The following is a 24067-nucleotide window of genomic DNA, read 5'->3' on the forward strand; positions in this document are numbered from 1 at the left end:
TGGCAGTGAGAATAGTAGAGAAATTCCTTATGGCTCTGTCTTGTTACCATGAATCTGCCACTTTTTGACGTTTTAATTATTTACTCACACAATACATGGTTCACATTTATCATGTACCATCCATGTGCCACCCTTCAGATGCACCAGTTTGGAGAGGCCTGTTTCTCCTTAGGGGTTTCAAAATCTAATGGGAGAGACAGATACATCAGATGCACAAAGAAGACAGAGAGAGAGAGACAGAATTTTAATTTGCAAAAATAAGTGTTACGATACAGATAAACATAGTGGGTTTATAGGTAGAGTTCAGAAGTTTGGAGGAGGGGTGACTCATTCCACTTTGGGTTAAAGTAGGAGTAAGGTGCCATAGAAGACAGATGGATTCTCAGCAGAGAGGAGCGCTCAAGGATTTGGGTGAAGGTGGCCACACCAACAGACGTAACATTGCAGACAAGATGAGTTATGTGTGAGAAGGCAACTTACTCGGGATATGCAACTATTGAGAATCACTCATCTATTTCCCTTTCCCAGAGGAAAATAAAAGCAACTCACCATCCACCAGAGAGAAGTACCATTCTGAAAGTTCATCTGGTTCGATAGCTTAGATTAACAAATGAACCATGGTGAGTCCCAGAGAAGAAAACACATTTGTTTACCAGAATGTGTCCACTCTGTTACCAAACCCAGTCTCTTAAATAGAAGCCATTTAACTTCCTGCAACAGAAGCCATCAAGCGAGATGATCTGGCTTCACTTCTTTCCAGGGATAACTGTAGGACCTACCATAGTAGGCTGGACACTGCAATGAATTACCTTGACTGATAGGTCTGTGTAGTTAGGTCCTTAGGTCTAATCAGATGTTCTTAATCTGGATTTCCTCTTTTTGTAGGACCAGAGGACCTGTCTAGCATCCAAATCATGGCCCTTTTCAAATTCTCCCATTTTATCACCAACCAATACCTGGTCTCACTCAAGATTATTGGGTGCATTAATGGAAATTTCAGTTTATTTCATGTAACATCTTTTACTGAGGACCTGGTGTGTGGCAGGCAAGTGTTTGTTATGTAGCAAGAGATATAGATCAAGTTGGCCCCAGAAGAGGGAACAAGCATGCTGTTCTTGGAGGGTGTTGCCATTTGATTTTGTTTAGGGTCCTCTCAGACAAACGGGTGGACTGAGAGTATCTGATGATTCAAAAGGTGGGATGAGAGTGAGGACATCTTTTTAAAAGCCCAGCCATTCTACGGATAAAGTTATGACATCTCAAAGTTTTATTTACTGTCCCTGAATTTCCATTTTTCCAGTTTGAATATTAATACCTACTTTTTGGTTGTTATGAGAATGTAATGAGATTACATATTTCTCTCAGGTCAGGTTCCCTCAAAACAGAGCCTGAGACAAGGATTCCTGTACATGTGATTGATGGGAGGAGTACTTTCAGGATGAGCTGCTAAGGGAATGAGGAAAGCACATTAGAAGAGGAGGGAGCTATACATACAATAGTTTCACATAAGGTCTAACTATAGCCTCATCCTTTGGGGAGACCAAGAACATAAATTGTGCCATAGAATCTGTCCTGACTTGAGAGAAGTGGTGGTCGTGGGTGGGTGAGTGCATCACAACTCCAGGATCTCCAAGGAGAAATGGCTTCAATAGCCCAATGAGAATCCTCTGGAGAAAGTTGAGGATGAAAGCCATGAGCTGAAACACCTGTGACAGCTGGGGGATGAGTACATCAACCCAACAAGTAAAAGGGATCTCAGGTGCCTAGGTATAGCACCAATATCATTTGTGATGACAACCTTACAATGGAGACAGCAAAGAAAACAGACAACTGCAAAATAATGGACGAGATAGACATAGCATAAAAGTGGGGTTTTTCAGTGCTATCTGCCAACCTCAGGTGACGAGAAGCTTCTTGGAGGATGATGCAGTCCAATGGAGCTTCAAATGATAAGCAGGAGGTAGCCAGGCAAAGCCACATGTCAAATGTGGTCCTTAAAGGATTTGGCCAAGACCATCATCCAACAGACTCCTTGTCTCATAGTCCTACCTGATGCAGAGACAGTGGTTTCTGCTGGAAAAAAACCAAAACAAAGCAAAACAAGAAATTACCTTCTGAGCATCTTCAGGGTGCAGCACGGCAAACCAAGATTTCATGCAGTGAATCCAGGGTGGAATTCACTTGTTCCCAGGCAGTCATCCAAACACTCTATTCAAGTTAATACTCGTCCATCAGGGTCTAAGAAGAGCACACTGCAAATGCATAGATTGATATCAGCATGTGCTGGGAACCACTCCAGGCTAAGCCTTCAGCACTTTGTGGAGATGAATATGAGGCACAAAACACGAGATATAGATCGGCTTGACCCTGGAAGAAGGAACAAACATACTATTCTTGTGGGGTGTTGCCATTTGATTTTGTTCAGGGGCCTCTCAGGCAAATGGATGGACGGAGAGTATCTGATGATTCAGAAGGTGGGAATCCGAGTGAGGACATCTTTTTAAAACCCCATCTATTCTATGGATAAAGTTATGACACTTTAAAAATGAGAGCAAAAGGAAGAGAGATTAACTTCAATCTTCGATGCTTCTGACCAGAGAAAAGGCATTGATTCATCCATGAGATTGCTAATAGCAGGTGTCTTGTGTGATTTATGCCAACAAACAAAATTGTTTGGGCTCTAATCCTTTTCCATCTGTTCCATAACAGGGAGAGGAAACAGGAGAGGTCGTGAATAATTCTAGAACTTCAAGATCTTTGTCACCCCAGAATATGAAAACCCCACCTCCCCCTCACTGACTTGGCGATCTCTTGAAGACAGTGGGGCTTTTGGGGGAGGCAGTTTACTACCCAGATATGGACTCTTTCTCATGTCTTGTGATCTGTGCTGTGGGGTTTCCTAGACTTGAAAAGGAGCAGGGAGCTTAAGCATTTTTCTTAGTGGGGACATAATGGAAAATCACTTTGTTTCTCCTTTCCTCACCTTGCATGGAATGGTGCCCAAGCTTTCTCCTGAAGCCTGATCAGTACCAACCTGATCAGAAGTCTGGAGAAGAGCAGAGCTGGAGGACTGGAGCAGAGAGAACAAATAGGTTCAGAACATCCACTCGATAGGCATTTTTTGAGTGCATGTTATTTGCCAGCATAGTGCTTTTTGATGAGGCTGAACTAATGAGCTTATTCTGGAACTTGGGAAGGGAAAAGTCCATTAAAAAAAAAAAAGTATTTTGACTATGCACACTGTACTCACCATTTGCTGAGAAAGAACTTCTAGGAGATTAGGTCTTCTTGATGAGAAAGACTAACCAAGCTATAAGGGAGATTCACAGAACCGAGGTGAGAGCCCTTCTTTTGTTTGTCGTCCGCCTGTGGACATACACTGGCTATTTGTGCTTAGGCGGGCTGCTCACCTTCTCTTCCCATCAGTTTATTCCCTTGCAGAATGGGGATAATGATATCTGTGTTTCCAATCCCACAAAGCTGCTGTGAATATTACATTAGATCATTTTGAAAGTATAACATACATGTTAGTTTTTCTTTTATTATTGTTACTATGCAAAATAAAACATAAAAAACTAGGAGGTGGGGCGCCTGGGTGGCTCAGTCAGTTAAGCATCTGACTTGTGATTTTGGCTCAAGTCATGATCTCACAGTTCGTGAGTTCAAGCCTTGCATCTGGTGCTGGGCTGACGACGTGGACCCTGCTTGGGATTCTCTCTCTCCCTCCCTCCTTCTCTCTCTCTCTCTCTCTCTCTCTCTGCCCCTCCTCTACTCATGCTCTCTCTCAAAATAAATAAACTTAAAAAAAAAACCTAGGAGACATATATATTCTGAGTGCTACTTAATACTTTAGCATGTAGGTTACTTTGAAATGAGCTTCTGGGTGATATTTGAGATGGTCCTTGAAGAAGACGTAGGCTTTCAGCAGGTAAAGGTAAGAGATAAATGTAGTTCCGATGAGAGAAAGTAAGTATATTAGCTTCCTCAGGCTGCCTTTATAAAGTACCTCGAAATGAATGGGTTAAAATAATATTAATTTATTTGCTCACAGTTCAGGAGGTTACAAGTCCAAAATAAAGGTATCAGCCAAACCATGCTCTCTCTGAAGGTTCTGGAGGAAGATTCATTCTTGACTCTTTCTGGCTTCTGGTGATTGCTGGCAATCCTTGGTGGCCCTCAGCCTGTAGATCCATCACTACAATCTCTGCCTCCATCATCACATGGTTATTTTCTCTGTGTGTCTGTGCCCAAATTTCCTTCATCTTTTAAGAGCACCAGTCATTGGATTAGGAACCACCCTAATCCAGTACGACCTCATCTTAAATTGATTACATCTGCAAAGACCCTATTTCCAAAGAAGATCAAAAGCTCAGGTATAGGGGGTTAGGATTTGAATGTATTTTTTGAGGCGTGGGACACAATTCGGCCCACAACGTTATGTGAACAGAATTCAGAAGAGGGAGGTGCAAGATGAATTCAGACGAGTAGTGAATAAATTATCATGAGCCCATAGAAAGGGTGATGATGAACAGAGGACAACACGACCAGAGCTGAACTGTGATCAACAAATAAGCCTCCCAGGTTAAGAGCTTGGAGATTCAAGATGGGTAAGACCACATCCTTGAATTAGAGACATTTTACGCGGCGTGTAACATCTTCCTGTACAGAGAGAACCACACCGTAGGTGGTCAGTGCTCTCCCGGATGGTGATAGGTAGGATAGATATGCTCTGGAAATGTAGATTATGCCCCTGCTCTCTCTCTGTTTTGTTCATGTCCAGAGTCTAGTCTAGTGTCAAAATACTAGAACCAAATAGTGTCACCAAATACTGTCGAATAAATGAACGAACACCCGCTCTTATGGATAAAGAAACCAACTGTGAGAGAGTAGCTTGTTGAAGGAAATAGCGATGATGCCTCTAAGTTTGGATCTTTCACTCCAGAGCCCATATTCTATTGCCTACCTCGCTGCCTCTTTAATACCTTCTTAACTCTGAACAGTTTATTGGTCCAGCTATTGTTGCCTATTTTCCACTGCACATTAAAATCAGATAATATGCGACACCTTGTCTTCCTCAGGCCACGAGGCGAGGTTATTCATCAGGCATGCCATTTGACAGGGCAGTGGCCTTGATCTGGCTCCACTCCCTCTAATGACATGCTCACTTTCTCTCACAGATGTTAGGCGGAGCCTAGAGGACACAGTGACATTTGGCGTCTGAAAAAGGCCATCGTGATCCCTCTGTCACAGACATTTCTGTTCATCCTTTTAATACCCACTTAAAACAATGCCATATCCTGACCCTCTGCCGCTGGAGATAAACACTGTTCAGCAAGATAGGTTTGCCCCCAGGCGTTCATTACTGAGTTGGGAGATAAAATGGAATTCTGTTTCATTAGATAATAGAATCTCCCGGATCACAGAAAACTCAAAGTTCATCTGATTTTATCCCTCATAAACAGTGCTTGAAGCACCACTCTCCCATTACTTCTGAACACACAATGCGCGCGCACACACACACACACACACACCATGTTATTTGCAAGACTTTCCCAAATACTTAGCCCGCAGACATGACCATACACAAAATCTTGGCCGTTCACCTCTGAAGACAAGAATAGAACTTTCTTTGGCCTCACAACAGTATTTTTCATAAGAAGAGAAATGTAACATTTAACAGTAATCTGGGTGGGGGAGGGGAACCTCACCAAAGAGGAAACGTGATGCGTCGTGGGACATTTATGTGGTTTTTTAGTTGGTAACTACAACTTTCATTTGTTATTGTTTCTCACACCTGCCTAAAACAGCAATCAGACTTGTAAATGGTAGAAGCTGATAACCAACTTCCCTACTGACATCGGCTAACGTCACCATCTCTTCTTGTTCACAACGATTGGAAGAGCATTTAACCCAAACGTTGGGGCTGAGCCATGGCTACCTTGAGCGGTAGTCTTCCAGCTCTGCAGAAAGTAGGAAGCTGGCCAGAGAAATTGATTGGCATTAGTTAGAACAGGGCGTACAAAGCCATATTTCACCTTGCCCCCAAGAGCACCAGCATTCGCTCTCCCTTTCTTGGATCCAGGACAGAGGCAGACCGTGCAGCCTGCAGAAGCAAGGGCAAAGGACAGACACGGCTTGGAGAGACCACGATGGGCGCAGAGCCAGGCTGAGCCCTCCTCTTCAGCTGGCACATGCCCCGTTCATGTTGGGACATCATGCCAAATCAATTAAAAAGATAAACATCTTGCTAGTCCAATGAGAGGTGAGGGAGAGTCGCTTTGCTTTCAACAAGCTCACAAGGAAACAGATGAAAGGGTTTGGATGCAAAGGCCAGATGAAGACACTAGAAGGAAGTTGCGTGTGACGTGTTGTGCTCACAAATATCAGAGCATGAAGAACATTGAATTTTCACTCGGTCCCCAAAGCTGTGAAGAGTCAGTAAACGCTTCTGAGTAAAGGAATGACACATCGAGATCTGTGTCTTAAAAATCCTGTCTGACAGCAGTGTGGAAGGTATATGGGAAGCGAACAATATGCCAGACCCAAGTTCATGGAGGCATCCCGTCAGGCAAAAATGGCAGAAAGCCATCAGATGCAGTTTAAATATATTAAGGAAGTAGAATTCGCTAACTAAAGGCAGGGATGTGGTTAGTGAGAAGGGAACGGGATGAGTTCCGGTTTCTAGTTAGACAACCGGAATGGGCGATCTGTCTTTTTAGGAAGGAAGGTACACAAGCAGAGAAGCATATTTATATGATTGGTTTGATTAGGAAAGAGTTTTATTTGAGGTGTCTGCGGGACTTCTAGAAATAGATATTAACGTTACAAGGGATCTGAAATAGAAATATGTGGTTTCCAGAAGGGTCACAATAGTCAAACCATATATATGGATGAGGTCTCAGGGCCACTTATTAACTTGGAAAATATAGGTCAGAACACTTCTAAAGGGTAAGCAGAGGAAGAGGATGATCACCCAGGGAGACGAAAATAGGCAGATTTAGCCAGATTTAGCCGAAGTGGCCAGAAAAGTCACAGATCAAACAAACAAACAAACCAAACAAACGGAGAGTGTGGTAGATGTTCAGAGTAAGAAAAATCGAGAAGCAGGTGGTCCTTAGTTCCAAATGTTAAGAGATTTTAAAAACACAAGAAGTTACAGTTGATAAGCCCTAATCCCAACCTGCTCCTTCCCTGGTGACTCCCGTCTTAGTCCCAGTCCGTGGCAGCTTTGCTTTACACTGAGCTCAGGCCCCAAACTAGGAAGCCATCCCCAACTCCTCTATTTCACTTGTATCTATCACGCAATCAATTAGAAAATCTTGTTTTCTTGGGGCGCCTGGGTGACTCCGTCAGTTAAGGGCCCGACTCTCGATTTCGGCTCAGGTCATGATCTCACAGTCGTGAGATCGAGCCCTGCGTCTGGCTCTGCACTGAGAGTGTGGAGCTGCTTGGAATACTCTTTCTCTACCCAAAAAAAAAAAAAAAAAAAAAAAATATATATATATATATATATATATACATACAACTTAGAAAAAAAAAAGAACATCTTGTTTTCTCAAACTTCAATACGTAAGCATCATTCAGCCACCTCTCACCGCCCTTGTTATTGCAGCCCGGGCCAGGCCCCCGTGGTCTCTCTTCGAGAACACAGTAGTCACCTCCTGGCTGGTCTGGCCTTCCCTATGGCTCCACTACAGCCTGTTTCGGTCCCTGAAGATGTGCATTTGGGTACATGACACCTTTTCTCGAAACTCCCAACAGCTCTCCAGCACCATTAGAATCAGCTTCCTTATTCTTACTGGGCCTGACAAGACTCTGCAGTATACTCTGGCCCCTGTGTTCCCCCCATCCTCCTCTCTCTCTCTCTCTCTCTCTCTCACCCAGGACAGCCTTCCTTCTTGACACCCCGCTCATCTTCCTGCACCAGCACTTGTGCGTTTGTTGTTCCCGTGCTCAATGGTACTTCCCTCGCGTGTCCAAAGGGTCCATCCCACACTTTGTTCAGGTCTCACTCCGTTGCCATGTCATTACAGGGACTTTCTTTCTCTACACACCAAAAAAATAAATAAATAAATAAATAAATAAATAACTTGAGTCTTCTGCTGATTGCTCTCTCTCACCTTATTTTGTTTTATTTTTCTGCATGGCATTCGTCATTACCTGTGTGTGTGTGTGCGTGTGTGTGTATATATATATATATATATATATATATATATACTTGTGTGTGTGTGTGTATATACACTTATCATTTTGAGAGAGAGAGAGAGAGCATGCATGCATGCTCACGCGATGAGGGAGGGACAGAAAGAGACAGAGAATCCCAAGCAGGCTCCACACTGCCAGCACAGAGCCCAATATGGGGCTCCAACTCACAAACCCCGGGATCATGACCCGAGCCGAAATCAAGAGTCAGATGCTGAACTGACTGAGCCACTCAGGTGTCCCTACATGCATATCTTGTTATACATCTCACGCAACTAGTATATCAGCTTATGAGGACAGGAATGTTAGGTATTTTGTTCACTGATGAAACTCCTTGGCAAAGAACATGCTTGGCCTCTATCAACATGGAACCATTGTTTGGGGGATGAATACAGCGTTTAGAAATATACACATAGTCTTGACCGTGTGCCTTCAATTTCAGGTAAGCTTTTCTCTCTTGATGGTGAGAATGTCCCTACCAGTTACGGGCTTATATCCTTCCTTTTCAGGAAACACGATGGAAAAAAAATATGTCTTACCCTCCCATTTGTTGCAACTGAAGTCTCATGTTCGAGGACTATTGGACTGCTTGGGTCATTTAGTCCTGACATAATCTCTGTGGTCAAAAGATGGAAGGGACTGATTGACTAGACTGGCTCCTGTTTCCACCGCTGGAGTTGGGTTGCTCAATCCCCAAGGCCCATGGGCTAAGGATGGAAGTGCTGGGTGCCCACCAAAAAAAAATTGGGGTGCTGCTACCAAGGGGAGACCAGGTTTTATGAGGTCTGAAACTGAAACAACCTAAGAAAATGAGTCTAAGCTGCACACACAATATTCATTGTTGGACACTGTATGTGGCCTGTATGCATAACGGGCTCTGAAATTTGAAAGTATAGCGTCATGGCCAGCCTGTCTTTGGGGAAGAAGAGTAAAAAAAGGAAGCAAATGGATATCCTCACCAGGAGAGTGAGAGAGAAGAGAAGATATGGACAGAGGGGCACAGGAGAGAAAGACGTGATGAGAACTGAGCAGAATGCCCGCCAATTAGACTCGACAAAGCTCCCCTCGCCTCAGCTGAACACATTTCCTGCTCAATGCAGGAATTTGCAGCAGGATTTTCAGCCAGGGAGAGAGGAATGTGGAATTTGGTCTTAAGCTTGCTGTCCTTACCATTGTCTGAGCTAGCTCTGAAGAGACTTGTGGAAAGAACAGCTGTGTGTCCCTAGTACAGCTAATCCTTTTGGAAAAAAAAAAGTTACATAACATAAGTGTGTTTAGCTTGATTCCCTCCTCTCTCGTAATTTAAAACATCCTGCAGAAAGCCCAGTTTGGGTGGGGTGTGAATACTAATGAGCGAGTGCTGTGCCGTACATCCAGTTTGTCAATACAACGGGAGAGGGGGCTCACTTCCTGTGCCGTGGAGGCTTATGCTGCCTCTCCGGGGCTGGTGGGCCGGAACGTGTCCACAGCAACACAAATGCTCTTGACTCTGGTCAGTTCATAAAGGGTTGTGTGAGTGCATTTGTGTCAAATCATCAAATGTCGTCAAGAACCCCAAAACACCCTGCAGGCTCGGGTGTGAGCCAGTGGGGGGAACCTCTCATCCTCCATCATCTCCCATTACTGAAGCCGTCTCCAGGGGTCTGTCTGATCAGCACCTTCTCACTGCTCCTGTGTCCGCGCATCTGACCGCAGAGGTCAGGCGAGGCCGCAAAGATGTCCCTCATAGGGAGCTGGGGGAGAGGGCAAGGGCAAGGTCACGTGTGGGCCAAGTAGGAGGACTGCCCTGAAGACTTTCTCCTGCAATAATAGCTGGTGACCAACGTCCTCCACATTTGCTGCATTTGTCTGAGCTCCCTGGAATTACGGATCTTAGTGTCACCGACTCGGGAAAGAATAGAGCCCAGAGATCATCTGGGCCAACTTCCTTGCATAACCAAAGAACAGACTGAGGTCTCATAAGACTGACCCCAGTATCTACCATATGCTTGGTAACGTGTTCAGGGTTTTCCGTGAAATAGTGACAATCTTCAAACAGCCCTCCTCTTTGGTAGATACTAGGACCCTCACTTTATAGCAAGAAAACAAGCAAACAAAACCTATGTCCAGAAAGCACAAGGAGAATAACAGCAGATACCCGAGTCCACCTCTCATCTCTCTAACCCAAAGATTACCCATGATTTCCATGGGCAAGAGATCCTTCCTGATAACATTTTTATTACTGTGATTATCATTATTGTTTATAATTAGTGAGTACTCACTATGTGTCAGACACTGTGTTAGATGCAATGTGTGTGTGTGTGTGTGTGTGTGTGTGTGTGTGTTTGCATCAATAAACCGTTGTTTTGAAAGATTCGGTCGTTTGTCCAATGCCACTCATCAATATTTGATATTTGAACCCGTTTTTTTTTTTAATTCCAGTGATTAGAAATTAAATGCTTTGCTCATACGCACCCATAGGTGATGTTGATGTTCACAACCCTCCCAAGGACCTGGTGATTTGGGCAGCTTGGCCCTCCACGGCCAACAGCCTGGCTGCCAGCACTATAGAATTTAGGACCGAGTAGCTAAATGGGGAGTGCAGCCCCAGGGGGCAATTTTACACTTGCCTGATGATCCCAAAGTAGTTCACTCTGAACTGGACCAGCGGGCCCCAAACCACGCGGCCACAGCTACCCATCACGAGCTTTGCTCACTCCATGGTGTTCAAGTCACCACAGCCCTTGGGTGGATGCATCGTGGATCCCAAGAACTGGCTTCCTTTCCGCTGTCTTGATTGTTGGCTCCTCTGTGGTGGCCAAAGAACAGACTGCCTCAGCATTTAGATTAGAAAGTGCACATTAAGAGCCCCACATTTGCTGGCTGAAGAACACGTAGCTCTGTCTGGTTTGCACTCTATGTTCATTCAGCTTGAGGACAGCAGCTCAGCAAGGGCACTGGAGGGCTCGCTGGATGTCCTGGGCACCAGGAGTGGATGCATGAAACCCCAGAGAGAAACAGGGCATGGTTTAAAGTAAAATAAAAAAGAACCGTGGCCAATGCTTTTTCAGCAACCTCCCTCAAAAGAGCTGGTTTGAGATAAAAATGGTATCCCACTTGAGAAACCCTTGTGTTGGTCTGGTGAGGGCGAAAGTCCAGACATTCCAGAAGCTTGCGGAAGAAAAACTAGATTTTTAGTTACTTGAGGCTTGGCCTTAAATTCTCATTTCAAAAGAATCTAAGATGAAAGAACCCTGCTGGCTAATTTTAGAGCAAACTCTTTTATCCCCCTTGATTGACACAAACAAGGAAGGGGAAACAGAATTGAGAAAGAATTGAGATCTTGACTTTAAAACCGACCAGGCCCACGAAACTCACCCATGCCGTGCACTGATTCTCTAACAGGCAGGATAAAACACTCTATCACTGGTACCACAAAGTAATTTTGCTGACTCATAGAATAATGAAATCCTCCTGGAGGTTCCTGCGTGAATTAATTAATTAATTGAGAGATGGTGTGGCCATCCCCCTCTGTCTTTAGGTGTCTGTTTCTTCATCTGTACAATTAGAAGATGGAACCTGGAGGATGTAAAAGGAAAGAAGGAACTTTGGAAACCATCCAACTCCCAATCGTTTGAAAGGAAAGATTTCTGATGGTTATACAGTATCTGTACAAGGCCAGAGGGCTAGTTAGCGGCAGAGACAGGACTCAAACTTTGGTGTCCTGGACCAAATCGTTTTTTGCTTTTTTCCTTGAAATCCAACAGCTTCTATAAATCGTCTTCACAATTCTACAGCATTTATTGGAAGAAGATGTTTAAGTAAGTCACAACCACGAAAGTTTTGAAGATGGGAATTTTGAGGCAGTTTGCAGAAGGAAGCAATATTTGCCACAAGCCACAACATTATGAGGGGAATACCGCCTCCCTCAGCACTTGGGAGGGCTGACTCTGGTAAACCCAGTGGCAGAGGTCCTCAGGCAACCCACGCAGAAAATGAGCCACCAGTAACTCGAACACCTGACGCTGTGGTATTGAGGATGGAAAGAAACACAATCCTACCCGGGCCTCTGGTCGTACCTGCTTTGGTTACGGGCTCCCTTTATCTCTGTAGAGCCTGGAGTCTAGGGCCTCTGGAGACGAGTGAGGAGAAGGTGTTTCCAGAGGATTAGACGTAGGAACTGAGAGCCAGAGGGGAAGGTGTCTCTGCCCTGGTCTTCCCCTGCTGTCCATTACAAGATGGAAACCTGACTGGCGAACTCTCCACAGAAAGGTCTCTCAGGGCCTCTTGTGATGCACATACCGTGTCCTGGTTCCTCCAACTTCACCTTCTGCCTCTTCTCCTTCACGGTGGGCCTGCTTCACGTCAAATGAGCTCAGGAGGCGATGCATGTTTTTTGTTTTTGTTTCTGTTTTTAATGTTTATTTGTGTCTGAGACAGAGAGGGACAGAGCATGAGAGGGGGAGGGGCAGAGAGAGAGGGAGACACAGAATCCGAAGCAGGCTCCGGGCTCCGAGCTGTCGGCACAGAGCCCGATGCGGGGCTCGAACTCACCGACCGCGAGATCGTGACCTGAGCCGAAGTCGGACGCCCGACCGACTGAGCCACCCAGGCGCCCCTGCAATGCATGTTTCGTTCGACATTTGCTTCCCAGATCTTAGGGTAGTTCTTGGTGCAGTATAGGATCTCGTTAGATGAATGAACAATACCTAACATTTTCTGAATGCTTACTCTATGACTATCACAGTTTTAAGGGCTTTAAGATCGTACCATTAATTATTTCATCAAAGGTTACAGAAAATGTCACCATTATCCCCACTTAGGCTGGGGGCCTTACAAAATTTGCTTAAAGCTATCTGATTAGAAGGTAGGAAAGGAGATGCACAGCATGATAGTTGGCCTTGGACCATGCTCTTACCGGCTTTATTGGCTGATTTCCTCCATAAACTCTGACTTCCCTGGGATTTGATGCAAAGATAATTTTGCACAAGAAAGAGCCCTTCGCAGCACCTACATGCTATTTTTGTGTGAGTAGATGTTTGGGTGAGGGGTGTGGTCGGGGTAGAAACAGACCCCTCTTAGGCATCTTCTCATTGACGGACCTGTGCTTGATAGCTCAGCAATCGGTCCTCACCTCGGCAGAGAGCTTCTCCCATTCCCATTCTGATGGTTTCTGTGAAAAACAAAACGCTATCCAGGCAGGCCCTGGGCATCCTTTGCCCAGCAGTTCCCAGCAGTAAACAACAACCTCTGTCTCATTCATGAGAGTCCACCCCGAAAAATTGCCCAGGTGCTTTTGTGATATTTGTCAGGGTCACAATTAGGGTCAAATAAGGGTCAGAGTATCCTATAACAAGGGAGAAAATCAGATTATTTAGGCTTCTTTATACACTGGCTTCACTTCCTCAAGGAACTGTTGAAACCTTTTATTCCTTCCTATCTGAGCACTCCTTTCCATCACCTGCAGGGGACTTTGATGGTTAGGGGACCTTCTTAGAAGCCCAGATACACCAGCTTGATGCAGGCATCCCTGACAGACAACATTCATGCCAAAAAGAAGTCGATACTGTCTCTGTAGTTTGCAGGTGGGTCAGCTTCTACTGGGTCAGATACCAGGGTACCAACACGGGTTTTTCACCATTAATATCGCTCCTTAGTGTTAAGATAGTTGATATTTTCGCAAATATTTTAACTGGAAACGGACCTGTTAGCAAGCATTTATACCTCGACATAAGAAAACCGATTTGATTAGCAACAAATGGAGATATGGATGAGTCCCTTTTAAAAAGAGAGACGAAGAATATTCTGGAACTTGAAGGGGCATTCATACAGAAAGAAGCTTAGGCGTTTTTCCTGGACCGTCACAGAAAGGTGATGAGGGTGAAATACGCCCACAGGGGAAAAAGGAAGATGTTGAGAGAGATTCATAAAGAGAGAGTAAAGAGAAATGTCACCAAATTTTGCATCACACCTGTAATCCAACTGTTGTACGTTCAAACCGATCATAAGTTGTTTTTTTTTTTTAATTTTTTTTTCAACGTTTTTTATTTATTTTTGGGACAGAGAGAGACAGAGCATGAACGGGGGAGGGGCAGAGAGAGAGGGAGACACAGAATCGGAAAGAGGCTCCAGGCTCCGAGCCATCAGCCCAGAGCCTGACGCGGGGCTCGAACTCACGGACCGCGAGATCGTGACCTGGCTGAAGTCGGACGCTTAACCGACTGCGCCACCCAGGCGCCCCAAACCGATCATAAGTTTAATGTGAATAAATGTACTCCATAGAAATCTGTTACAGAGAAGAGAATCGATAGGCTCAACAGTTCTCCCAGAAATTATTATTTAAAAAAAAAGAAAGAAAGAAATTTAAGTCCAGGAAAACAGATATAGATCAGGATAAGAAATATCTTTCTAGGTGTCAAATCTGCCCAAAGGTAGACTACTCTGCCTTCAGAGGTAGTGAGCTTCCAGTCACTGGAAGTGTGCAAGCAGAGGCTGGATGACCTTTCGGCATAGGTGTTGTATCGGGCGTTGCAGCATCAAGAAGTCCAAATTAAGATGATTCGGGTGGGTAGACTGGCTCATCAATGCTATTATGGACTTGCAAAGTTTCTATTTTTTTACTCTATTATCATTTACTAACCCTCATGCTCATAATAATGATAAACAATCATGATGATGATAGCAATATTGACACTTTGTAGTACCAACCACGTGATAAGAATTGTTCTAATTGTTTTCACATATTTACTTGTGGTTACAAGATGACTTGTCATACTACAGACTTCACATCTATGTTCCAGGAAACAAAATAGTGTGTATGTGTGTGTGTGTGTGTATGCGTAAGACTCAAGAGGCAAAAGACAGACCCTTTCTTTTTTCTTATGTTCATTTATTTAATTTGAGAGCGAGAAAGAAAGAATGGGTAAGGGAGGGGCAGAAAGAGAAGGGGGAGAGAGAATCTGAAGCAGGCTCCATGCTGTCAGTGCAGAGCCTGATACGGTCCTCGATCCCACGAGCCATGAAATCCTGACCTGAGCTAAAATCAAGAGTTGGACGCTTAACCGACTGAGCCACCCAGGAGCCGCAAAACAGACCCTTTCTATCAGTTGCAACAGAAATATTTCTAGAAAGCCCACCCAAAAAGTCTGCTTGTCCCATTGGACAGAAGTGTGTCCCATGATGACCCTTAGCTGGAAGGTGGCCAAGGAAACAGGGATCATGAATGGAAGTGGGGCCAATGAATGAACAGGTCCTTCCACGTGAGTTTGCCTGTTCACATCCATAATGCCGGTTGATCTTTCAATGTGCCCGTATACTAGATACCAAGGGAAACTGCAGAACAGAAAGCTTTGGGTAATTAGTCATTTAAGAATTCATTTCCAAAGCTGAGATGAGAACTCATCTATACTGACCTCAGAAAACATGCTTCCGTGCTTGTGACTACTACTATACAAGGCTACCTCCCTGGGTTGGCTTTAATGTTCTTTCCTCCCTGAAATTTGATAACGGAGATGTGCTAGTCACCTTGAAATAGAAGACAGAGTAGAATTACGCAGTGGCAACCCAGAGTCAGTTTTTTCCTGTAATGGCTTTCCATGAATCGGCTGGATCCAATAAAGGTCTAATAAGGTGAACGCTCAACGCCGCTTCACCAGGCATGAGGTCAGGCTGGCACCAGAATTAAGAGTACTGTTCTTGCTACTGCTGAGCAAGGCACAGATTCTCCGGATGGAAAGTCATTCTCTGGAAATAGGTTAGAGCTTTTCAACAGTGCATGGCACATATCAGTTCACAAGAGTATCACGCATGCAGCCCAGGATTAATGTCATCCGTGACAGTTCAGTGACCTGCTGGGGATGCTCTTTCCTTGGGTGTTTCATCTGACCAGCCATGAGTGACACAAGCACTAGGAAAATCCTGATCGCTGTAAGATGGAAACGTATCCTTTTTGGCAGGAGCAAAGGTATCCGCTGGGCAACGCCTGCAAGATTTGCAGTTTAAAAGACTGAAAGGAGACTTTGGTGACTCTCTGCCTAAAGTATCTGCTGTTGCCTTACAAACACTTCTGCCCGTGGGGAGGCAGCAGAGCACAGATATGAGTGCAGGCTGACTTGGGTTTGGGTTCCAGTCCTCCAACCCCCACACCCCAGCTGTGCTTCCTAAACTCTCTGAACTCATGTGGTTATTTCGAGAATTAAATAAAGGTAGTATCTGGAGAGCAATCAGCAAGGTGGTCAGCTGTCACAAAGGGAAGGATCAACAAACGTTGGCTGCCATTCATGACTATCACTGTGGTCATTGCCGTTGGTGGTTACATCATTATTTTTCAGAGTAGGTCTTGGGTTTCTTACCATTTGGAGGACAAAACCATGGAAAGAGTCCCAGATATTTCCAGGGTGACTTTGAGGTCCATGGATACGGGTTACAGGATTGAGACATCTAAACTTGTATACTTCAGTAATTGAGAATCGAAGCTGGAATTCTGTTTGGACCTCAGCATAGGCTACTAGACCTAATTGCCCAGAATCCAAAAGATCTGAAAAAATAATCATCTCAGTACTAAAATGACCCATTAGTAGGAGAAACACTCCGGACCAGGTGTCAGGGTCTCACAAATCAGCCCCTGGGTCTGATCTCTTTCTTCCTTGGGAAAAGCTACTGCCCCTAATGAAGTGAATGACAATATCAACCACAAACATTTTCGAACACTTGGATAGTGACACTATGCTGTGCTGACATTCTACGCTGACACGTACTCTAGTGGATGTAAGCTGCTTTCCCTCTGATAAAGTACAAGAGACGGAGGCAGGCATTGTCGAACAACGGGTCGAAGAGTACAAAGCCCACAAAAGGCAAAGCCAGGCTCTAGACTCAGCTAGGGATGCTGTCAGGCAGCCCTTCTCTCTACTGTGTTGCCTTCTGGAAGGAGGAGACCTCCATGGGCTGCCCCTGTCCATCACTTGTTTCCTTCCTCATGTCTCTCCAGCCTTGCTGGCTTCTTATCCTGCCTGGGACACATCAAGCTTATTCTCACCACCGGCTCTTTGCATTTCCTGTTCTCTCTAGCCTAGAATGAATCCAGGGGTCTCTCAGGGGAGAGAATGACTCCTGTGAGGGTATCGTTTGTCACAGGACCCAAACTTTAACACAAACAAAAACAAAACCCTTGTGGGTAGTAAGTAGTATAATGCGCTTGTTTTCAGATTGGAATAAAATTGTCCAGTTCTCACCCGCTGCCCGAATCATCTCCCCCAAAAACTAAAAAAAAAGAATAACAACATCTTTTTACATCATCCATTCATCTTGGTTTGCCCAGGACACTTGCAGTTTATGCTTGTCTCCCTTGTAATTATTAAGAGCAACCTCTCTCACTCTCAAACGGGTCTCAATTTGAAAAATACATTTCATATGGTCACTCCACTTCTGATGGGAATTTTTGTCCCCGATATCAGTTTCCAAAGCAGGGTGTCTCACGTAGCTGCAATTCTTTCCCGACAGCAGGCAGGGAAAAAGAGTGTACCTGTTTGTATTTAAGCCTGTGCTTTTCAAAAGCCTCGTCAGGTCAATCCTCAAGTGGTTAGACAACCCCCCTGGCTCTGACGCCTGTCAACTCACCCCCTGACCAGGTGCTCTCAGCTCCTCTATCATTTGTTGCCTCCACCACGAAGTTGATGACAGTGGACTCACTTTTACAAGTTTATTTTGCACGATTTCCCCTTTTGTGCAGGGAGACCAGCTGGCCTCTTACAGCAATGACTTGCCTTCATTCAGGGCAAACAGACGCATTCCTCCCTGGGCCATTCTCTCTGCTTCTGTGAATAATACGCATTTCTAGACCGAAGAGCTGCAAGCAGGCTGGACTGTAATTGGATTCATCTCCTATTAGCTATTTAAAGGAAGCAATGCGCCTTTCTATTTGGACAGTCTTAGAAGCCCCTCAAATAAATATAGGATGAAAGGCAATTTGTTTAAAAATAAGGAGTGCTTTCACCGGGGACCGCTTTCTTCAAGAGCATTAAGTTTCTTCACAAACAACTACAACACAGAGGTTCCTTTATAAGCCAACGGCCTTATTACTGCCTGAGTCCTAGTCTCTTGACTGATATAACAGAAACGTAAGGAGTTTTCATCTCTTCGTAAGTCTGATTTGCAAATAGGATGAGTGCTTATCAGGTGAAAAGTGTTGCTTCTGTTATGGGCTCAAGTTAAGCATCTCTAATTCAAAAAACAAAACAAAACGTCCTTCCTCAAATATTGATGCTTTATATTTACTACAGGGTTGTATGTTAAACTGACAAAACAAAATTTTATGATTTTTTTTTTAACGTTTATTTACTTTTGAGACAGAGAGAGACAGAGCATGAACCGGGGAGGGTCAGAGAGAGAGGGAGACGCAGAATCTGAAACAGGCTCCAGGCTCTGAGCCGTCAGCACAGAGCCCGACGCGGGGCTCGAACCCACAAGCTGTGAGATCATGACCTGAGCTGAAGTCGGACGCTTAACCGACTGAGCCACCCAGGCACCCCAAAATTTTATAATTTAAATCTATTTCCCTATGCTATATAAAAAGTGAAGCAAGTTCTAAAGACGTACAGACACTTAAATACGATTATCTGTTTTTCTTTTTATGTTTCGACCATTAATGAAATCACTTCTTCAGTTCACTCTGATTGTACTTAACCACTCATGCATACATGAATTTCATTTATTACTTAGTGAGTGATCAGCATATGCAAATGGCAGTATATAAGAGTGCAAAAGTAAATAAAAGACAAAATTCAAAACTCTTCCATGATTAAAACATCTAATATACAGGAATCTAAGGGTACTTCCCCCATCGGATAAAAGCCATTGATAAAAAGTTCACCATTGACAACACATGCAGTGGTGAAAGAATAGATTCTTTCCCTCAAGGATGGGGAAGAAGACAAGGAAATTCTCTCTTACCGTTTCTATTCAACATTGTGCTGTAGGTTATAATCAGGGCAGTTAGGCAAGAAAATATAATAACGGGCATGCAGACTAGAAAGGAAGAAGTAAAATTATCTCTATTTGCAAATGACAATCTTGTGTATCAAAAAATGAGATAAAAACAGAGAGGGAGCCTGGGACATGCGGGTGGCTCAGTCAGTTAAGCAGAGGACTTCCGCTAAGTTCATGAACTTGCGGTTCGTGGGTTCCAGCCAGGCATCGGGTTCTGTGCTGACAGCTTAGAGTCCAGAGCTTCCTTCCAATTCTGTGTCCCCCCCTGTGTCCCCTGCCTGTGCTCTCTCTCACTTTCTGCCTGTTTAAATAAATAAACATTAAAAAAAAAATAAAAGAAACAGAGAGGGAGGCAAACCATAAGAGACTCTGAATCCAGAGAACAAACTGAGGGTTCCTGGAGGGGAAGTGGGTTGGGGGATGGGTTAAATGGGTGATGGACATTAAAGAGGGCGCTTTTGGGGGTGAGTACTGGGTGTCATATGTAAGAGACCAATCACTGGGTTATACTCCCGAAGCAGTCAAGAATACACTGTATGTTAACTAACTTGAATTTCAAGAAAAGAATTTAAAAAAATAAAAAAAATCCCAAGGAATCCGCTAAAAAATTATCACAACTAATAAATGAGTTCAGCAAAGTTTCAAGATACAAGATCGATATACAATGTCAATTGTATCTTTATATACTTGTAGTAAATTGTCTGAAAATGAAATAAGCAAAAAATTCACTTACAATAGCATCCAAAAGAATCAAATACATAGAAATTAATTTAACAAAATGAATTAAAAACTCATACTCTAAAAGCTACAAAACATTGTTGAAAGAAATTATAGATATCCCAAATAGTTGGAAAAGCATCCTATGTTTATGGATGGAAAAATTTAGTATTGTTAAGATGGCAACTCTCTCCAAATTGATTTAAAGCTTCAACACAATCACTGTTAGAATCCCAGCTGATTTCTCTGTCCAAATTGATGAGTTGATTCTAAAATTCAAATGGAATTGCCAGGGGCCCAGAAGAGCCAAAACCCAGAAAAAGAAGAACGAACTAGTGAGACTCACGCTTCTTGATTTCAAAACTTACTACAAAACAATGGTAAAGAAGACGGTGTGGTATTGGTCCAAGTAGGCAATTAGTGCAATGAAATAGAATTGTAGGCATTTAGCTCAATGAAATAGAATTGAGAGTCCAAAAATAAATCCGTGTGTCTCTGGCCAATTAATTTTCAACAAGTGCCCCAAGACCGTCCATGGATAAAGAATAGTCTTGTCAACGGTTGGTGCTGGGACAATGGGAGAGGCACGTGCCAAATGAATTTGAACCTCTGCTTCACACCCTATAGAAAAATTAACTCAAAATGTATAAAACCTAAACGCAAGAGCTTAATCTATAGAAGTCTTGGAAGAAAAGATAGACTTAGATCTTCATGGCCTTAGGTTGTGCAATGGTTTCTTGGGTATGACATCAAAAGTACAAGCAACGGAAGAAGAAATAAATAAATGGGACACCATGAGCAACCCAAGGGGAGGTGAATCTTGCCAACACCCCGGGAGCAAGTGTGGAAGCCAACCTTTCTTTAGCCAACTTTACCATACCAGCAGCCACAGCCGATGCCTTCTCTGCAGCCACTGGCATGGACATTTAAGATAGAAAATTGAAAATAAGAAGAAATAAAAATAAAAACATAAAATACAAAATTGTACTTACTAGACATATATCATTAAAAACAACCACCACGACAAAAATGCCTTTTTACTGATAAAACCATTTAACCAAAGTTTAAACTTATAAAACAATTTAAATAGAATGATTTAGAAACACATCTAAGACGTAATCTCGAGACACTTAGCTCATCCTTTCCCTCTCCTTCCCTCCTTGTAAGATAGTTGGCCAAGCCCCTTAACCTTTGATGCAGAGCCTGCAGGAAAACTGCATTTCTCTGCTTCTTGTCCCAGGCACTGACTCTCTGCGAGGCTTTCACCATCCCGTGAAGCCAAGCTCAAACTACAAGCAAGATGGCTCACACAGTAGACAGCACACCGCACTGATGTTAGCGCGGGAACTGCCAGGTGGGATCCCAGGTTTGGACAGCTGCATCGCTACAGCAAAAATCGTCCTCTCTTTCCCAGCCCAGCTATACAACTATAGCTAAAATACACATTTATGTGTCCACACATATGTGTGTGTATGTCCGTACGTTCTATTAATCATGACTGTGTTTTTGATATGTTGGTATTTTGGGGCCTTGCTGACCCTGGGGGGCTGCCTCACTCAGGGCTAGTTACTTCCTAAAGATGGCAACCCCTGGTCTATGAGCTTACATTTTGGTCCAGAGTCATACCAAATACTTCCTTTAACTAGCTCTCTCGCTCCAGGCCATTACCCGCCCGCCATCACCATCCCAGGACAACCAAAGACAGCCCTACACTCCTAAGTCAGCTGAAATTACTCAAGCTAACCAATCCTAAACCTGCCCACCTTGTCTCACCCACCATTCTTTCTTGCAGAAACCCCAATAAAGGTCCTTGCCGCAAAGTTTCCCCCTCTCCCTCTGCCTCCTGACTGACCTCCATACTTCTTCAGTCCCCAGTCCTCCACTGCCATGGTGTGGTTTGACCCCTCTTCTTGAGATCTGTGAGTAACAAACTATTCAATGGCAGTGGCCTCCCGATAGGTTGGCTGTGCGATGCCTAAATGATAATAAAACATATACATGAACACAAACACACATATGTACGTACATATATACACATATAAAAGGCTAACAGAGTAGTAGTTTTAAAATCACTTTATCCAGCAGCACATAAACCTAGTTTCAAATCCCACTTTTATTGGTTTTGGTTGAGCTCCCTTGGGCTTTGTTCTCTCATCTTTGTAAATATAGGATAATAAAACTTGTAAGTAATTTTAACAATTAGTGTGGGTATGTGTGTGTGTGTTGAGGAGAGAGAGTTCAGGTAAAGGTGAGACTCGTTAAAGTCAGTGTGTAAAGGAGAGAAGCCTGCATTATCAATACCACCCCTGCAAATCCCTTAGGAAGCCTTATACATTTCCCGGTGCCATTTTCAATCGTTTCGACATAGCAAGTTTTTCCACCAACTTTAAAAACTTGTTTCGAGGGGGCACGTGGGTGGCTGGGTTGGTTAAGCATCCAACTCTTGATTTTGGCTCAGGTCACGATCTCACCGTTTGTGAGTTTGAGCCCTGTGTCAGGCTCTGAGTTGACAACATGGAGCCTGCTTGGGATTCTCTCTTTCCCTATCTCTGTTCCCTTCCTGCATGGTCTCTCTCCCTCTCTCTCAAAATAAATAAACTTAAAAAATTTTTTTAAAAACTTATTTCTATGTTTCTATGTTGCATACCAGATGAAATTTTGTCTGTAGGAATATTAGTGAAACACACACACAAAAACATAGTGAGTATCCCAAAAACTATTGAAGCGAGCACTCTTACACAGTGAATTTTATTTCATGTGAAGTTTGTTGCAACAAAAATGCTATAAGAGTGAATAAAGTTAAAATAATGGAAAGACAAGCCACAGAATGGGATAAAACACGTATTTGATACCTGAGGGGTATCTGAAATGTACCAGAGAAACCACCTCTTAAAAGTCAACAAATAGATGATCGAGAAAAGTCAAGAAAATAGATGGTCCAACTGAAAAGAAAAAGTAAAAATCTGGAAAGACACCTCATCAAAGAAGATGTGCAGATGGCGAATAAACACATGAAAAGATACTTAACACCATACATCATTAGAGAATTTCAACTTAGACCTGCAATGAGATACCACTAGACATCTATTAGAATGGCTAAAATTCAAAACAGGGCACCACCGAATGCTGGCAAAGACGAGGGACAACGAAAACTCTCATTCGTCGCTGGTGGGAATGAAAAATGGCACAGCCACTTTAGAAAAGAGTTGGCACTTTCCTATAAAGCTAGACATACTTTTACCATACACTCCAACAGCCGTGGGCCTCATTATATGCCCTTGTGAACTGAAAGCTTACGTCCACACAAAAACTTAAAAAAAAATTTTTTTTAATGTTTATTTATTTATTTTAGAGACAGAGAGACAGAGCACAAGCTGGGTAGAGAGCTGGAGACAGAATCTGAAGCAGGCTGCAGGCTCTGATCTGTCAGCACAGAGCCAGAGGCAGGGCTGGAACCCACGAACCGTGAGATCATGACCTGAGCCGAAGTCGGACCCCCAACCCCCTGAGCCACCCAGGCGCCGCGCCAAAACCTTTACAAAAATGTTTATGGCAGCTTCAACCAAGATATCCTTCAATAGATGACTATGTAAACACACTGTGCTGCATCCATACAGTTAAGTGTTATTTGGTGATAAAAAGAAATCAGTTATCAAGCCATGACAAGATATGGATGAACCTTAAGTGAGTATTTCTAAGTGAAGGAAGCCAATCTGAAAAGGCTACATAGTGTATAATTTTGTCTATCTATCATTCTGGAAAAGGCAAAATTGGGGACATAGTACAAAACTCAGTGGCTACCAGGGGTTCAGGAGGAGGGAGGGAGGGACAAACAGGAGGTGCACAGGGACTTTTAGGACACTGGAACTATTCTATCACTGCTGGTTAAGACCAAAAGCATAAATGGCAATATATATACTATATACACTGTATATATCTAAGCATATCATTTTCAAACTACAGAAAATTAAAGGTAAACAAAAAAAAAATCCTGAAAGAAACCAGATAGAAAAATTCCTTACCTACAGAGGAATAACATCTGACTTCTCAGAAACCACACAAGCAAGAGAATGGAGTGAAATATTTCAAGTGTCAAGAAAAAAACCCCACCAACTTAGCATTTTGTACTTTGTGAAATTATCTTTCAAAAGTTAAGGGGAAATAAAAGCTTTCTCAAACGAATATT

Source organism: Panthera uncia, chromosome F2 (genome assembly GCF_023721935.1).
Source record: "Panthera uncia isolate 11264 chromosome F2, Puncia_PCG_1.0, whole genome shotgun sequence".
NCBI lineage: Eukaryota > Metazoa > Chordata > Mammalia > Carnivora > Felidae > Panthera > Panthera uncia.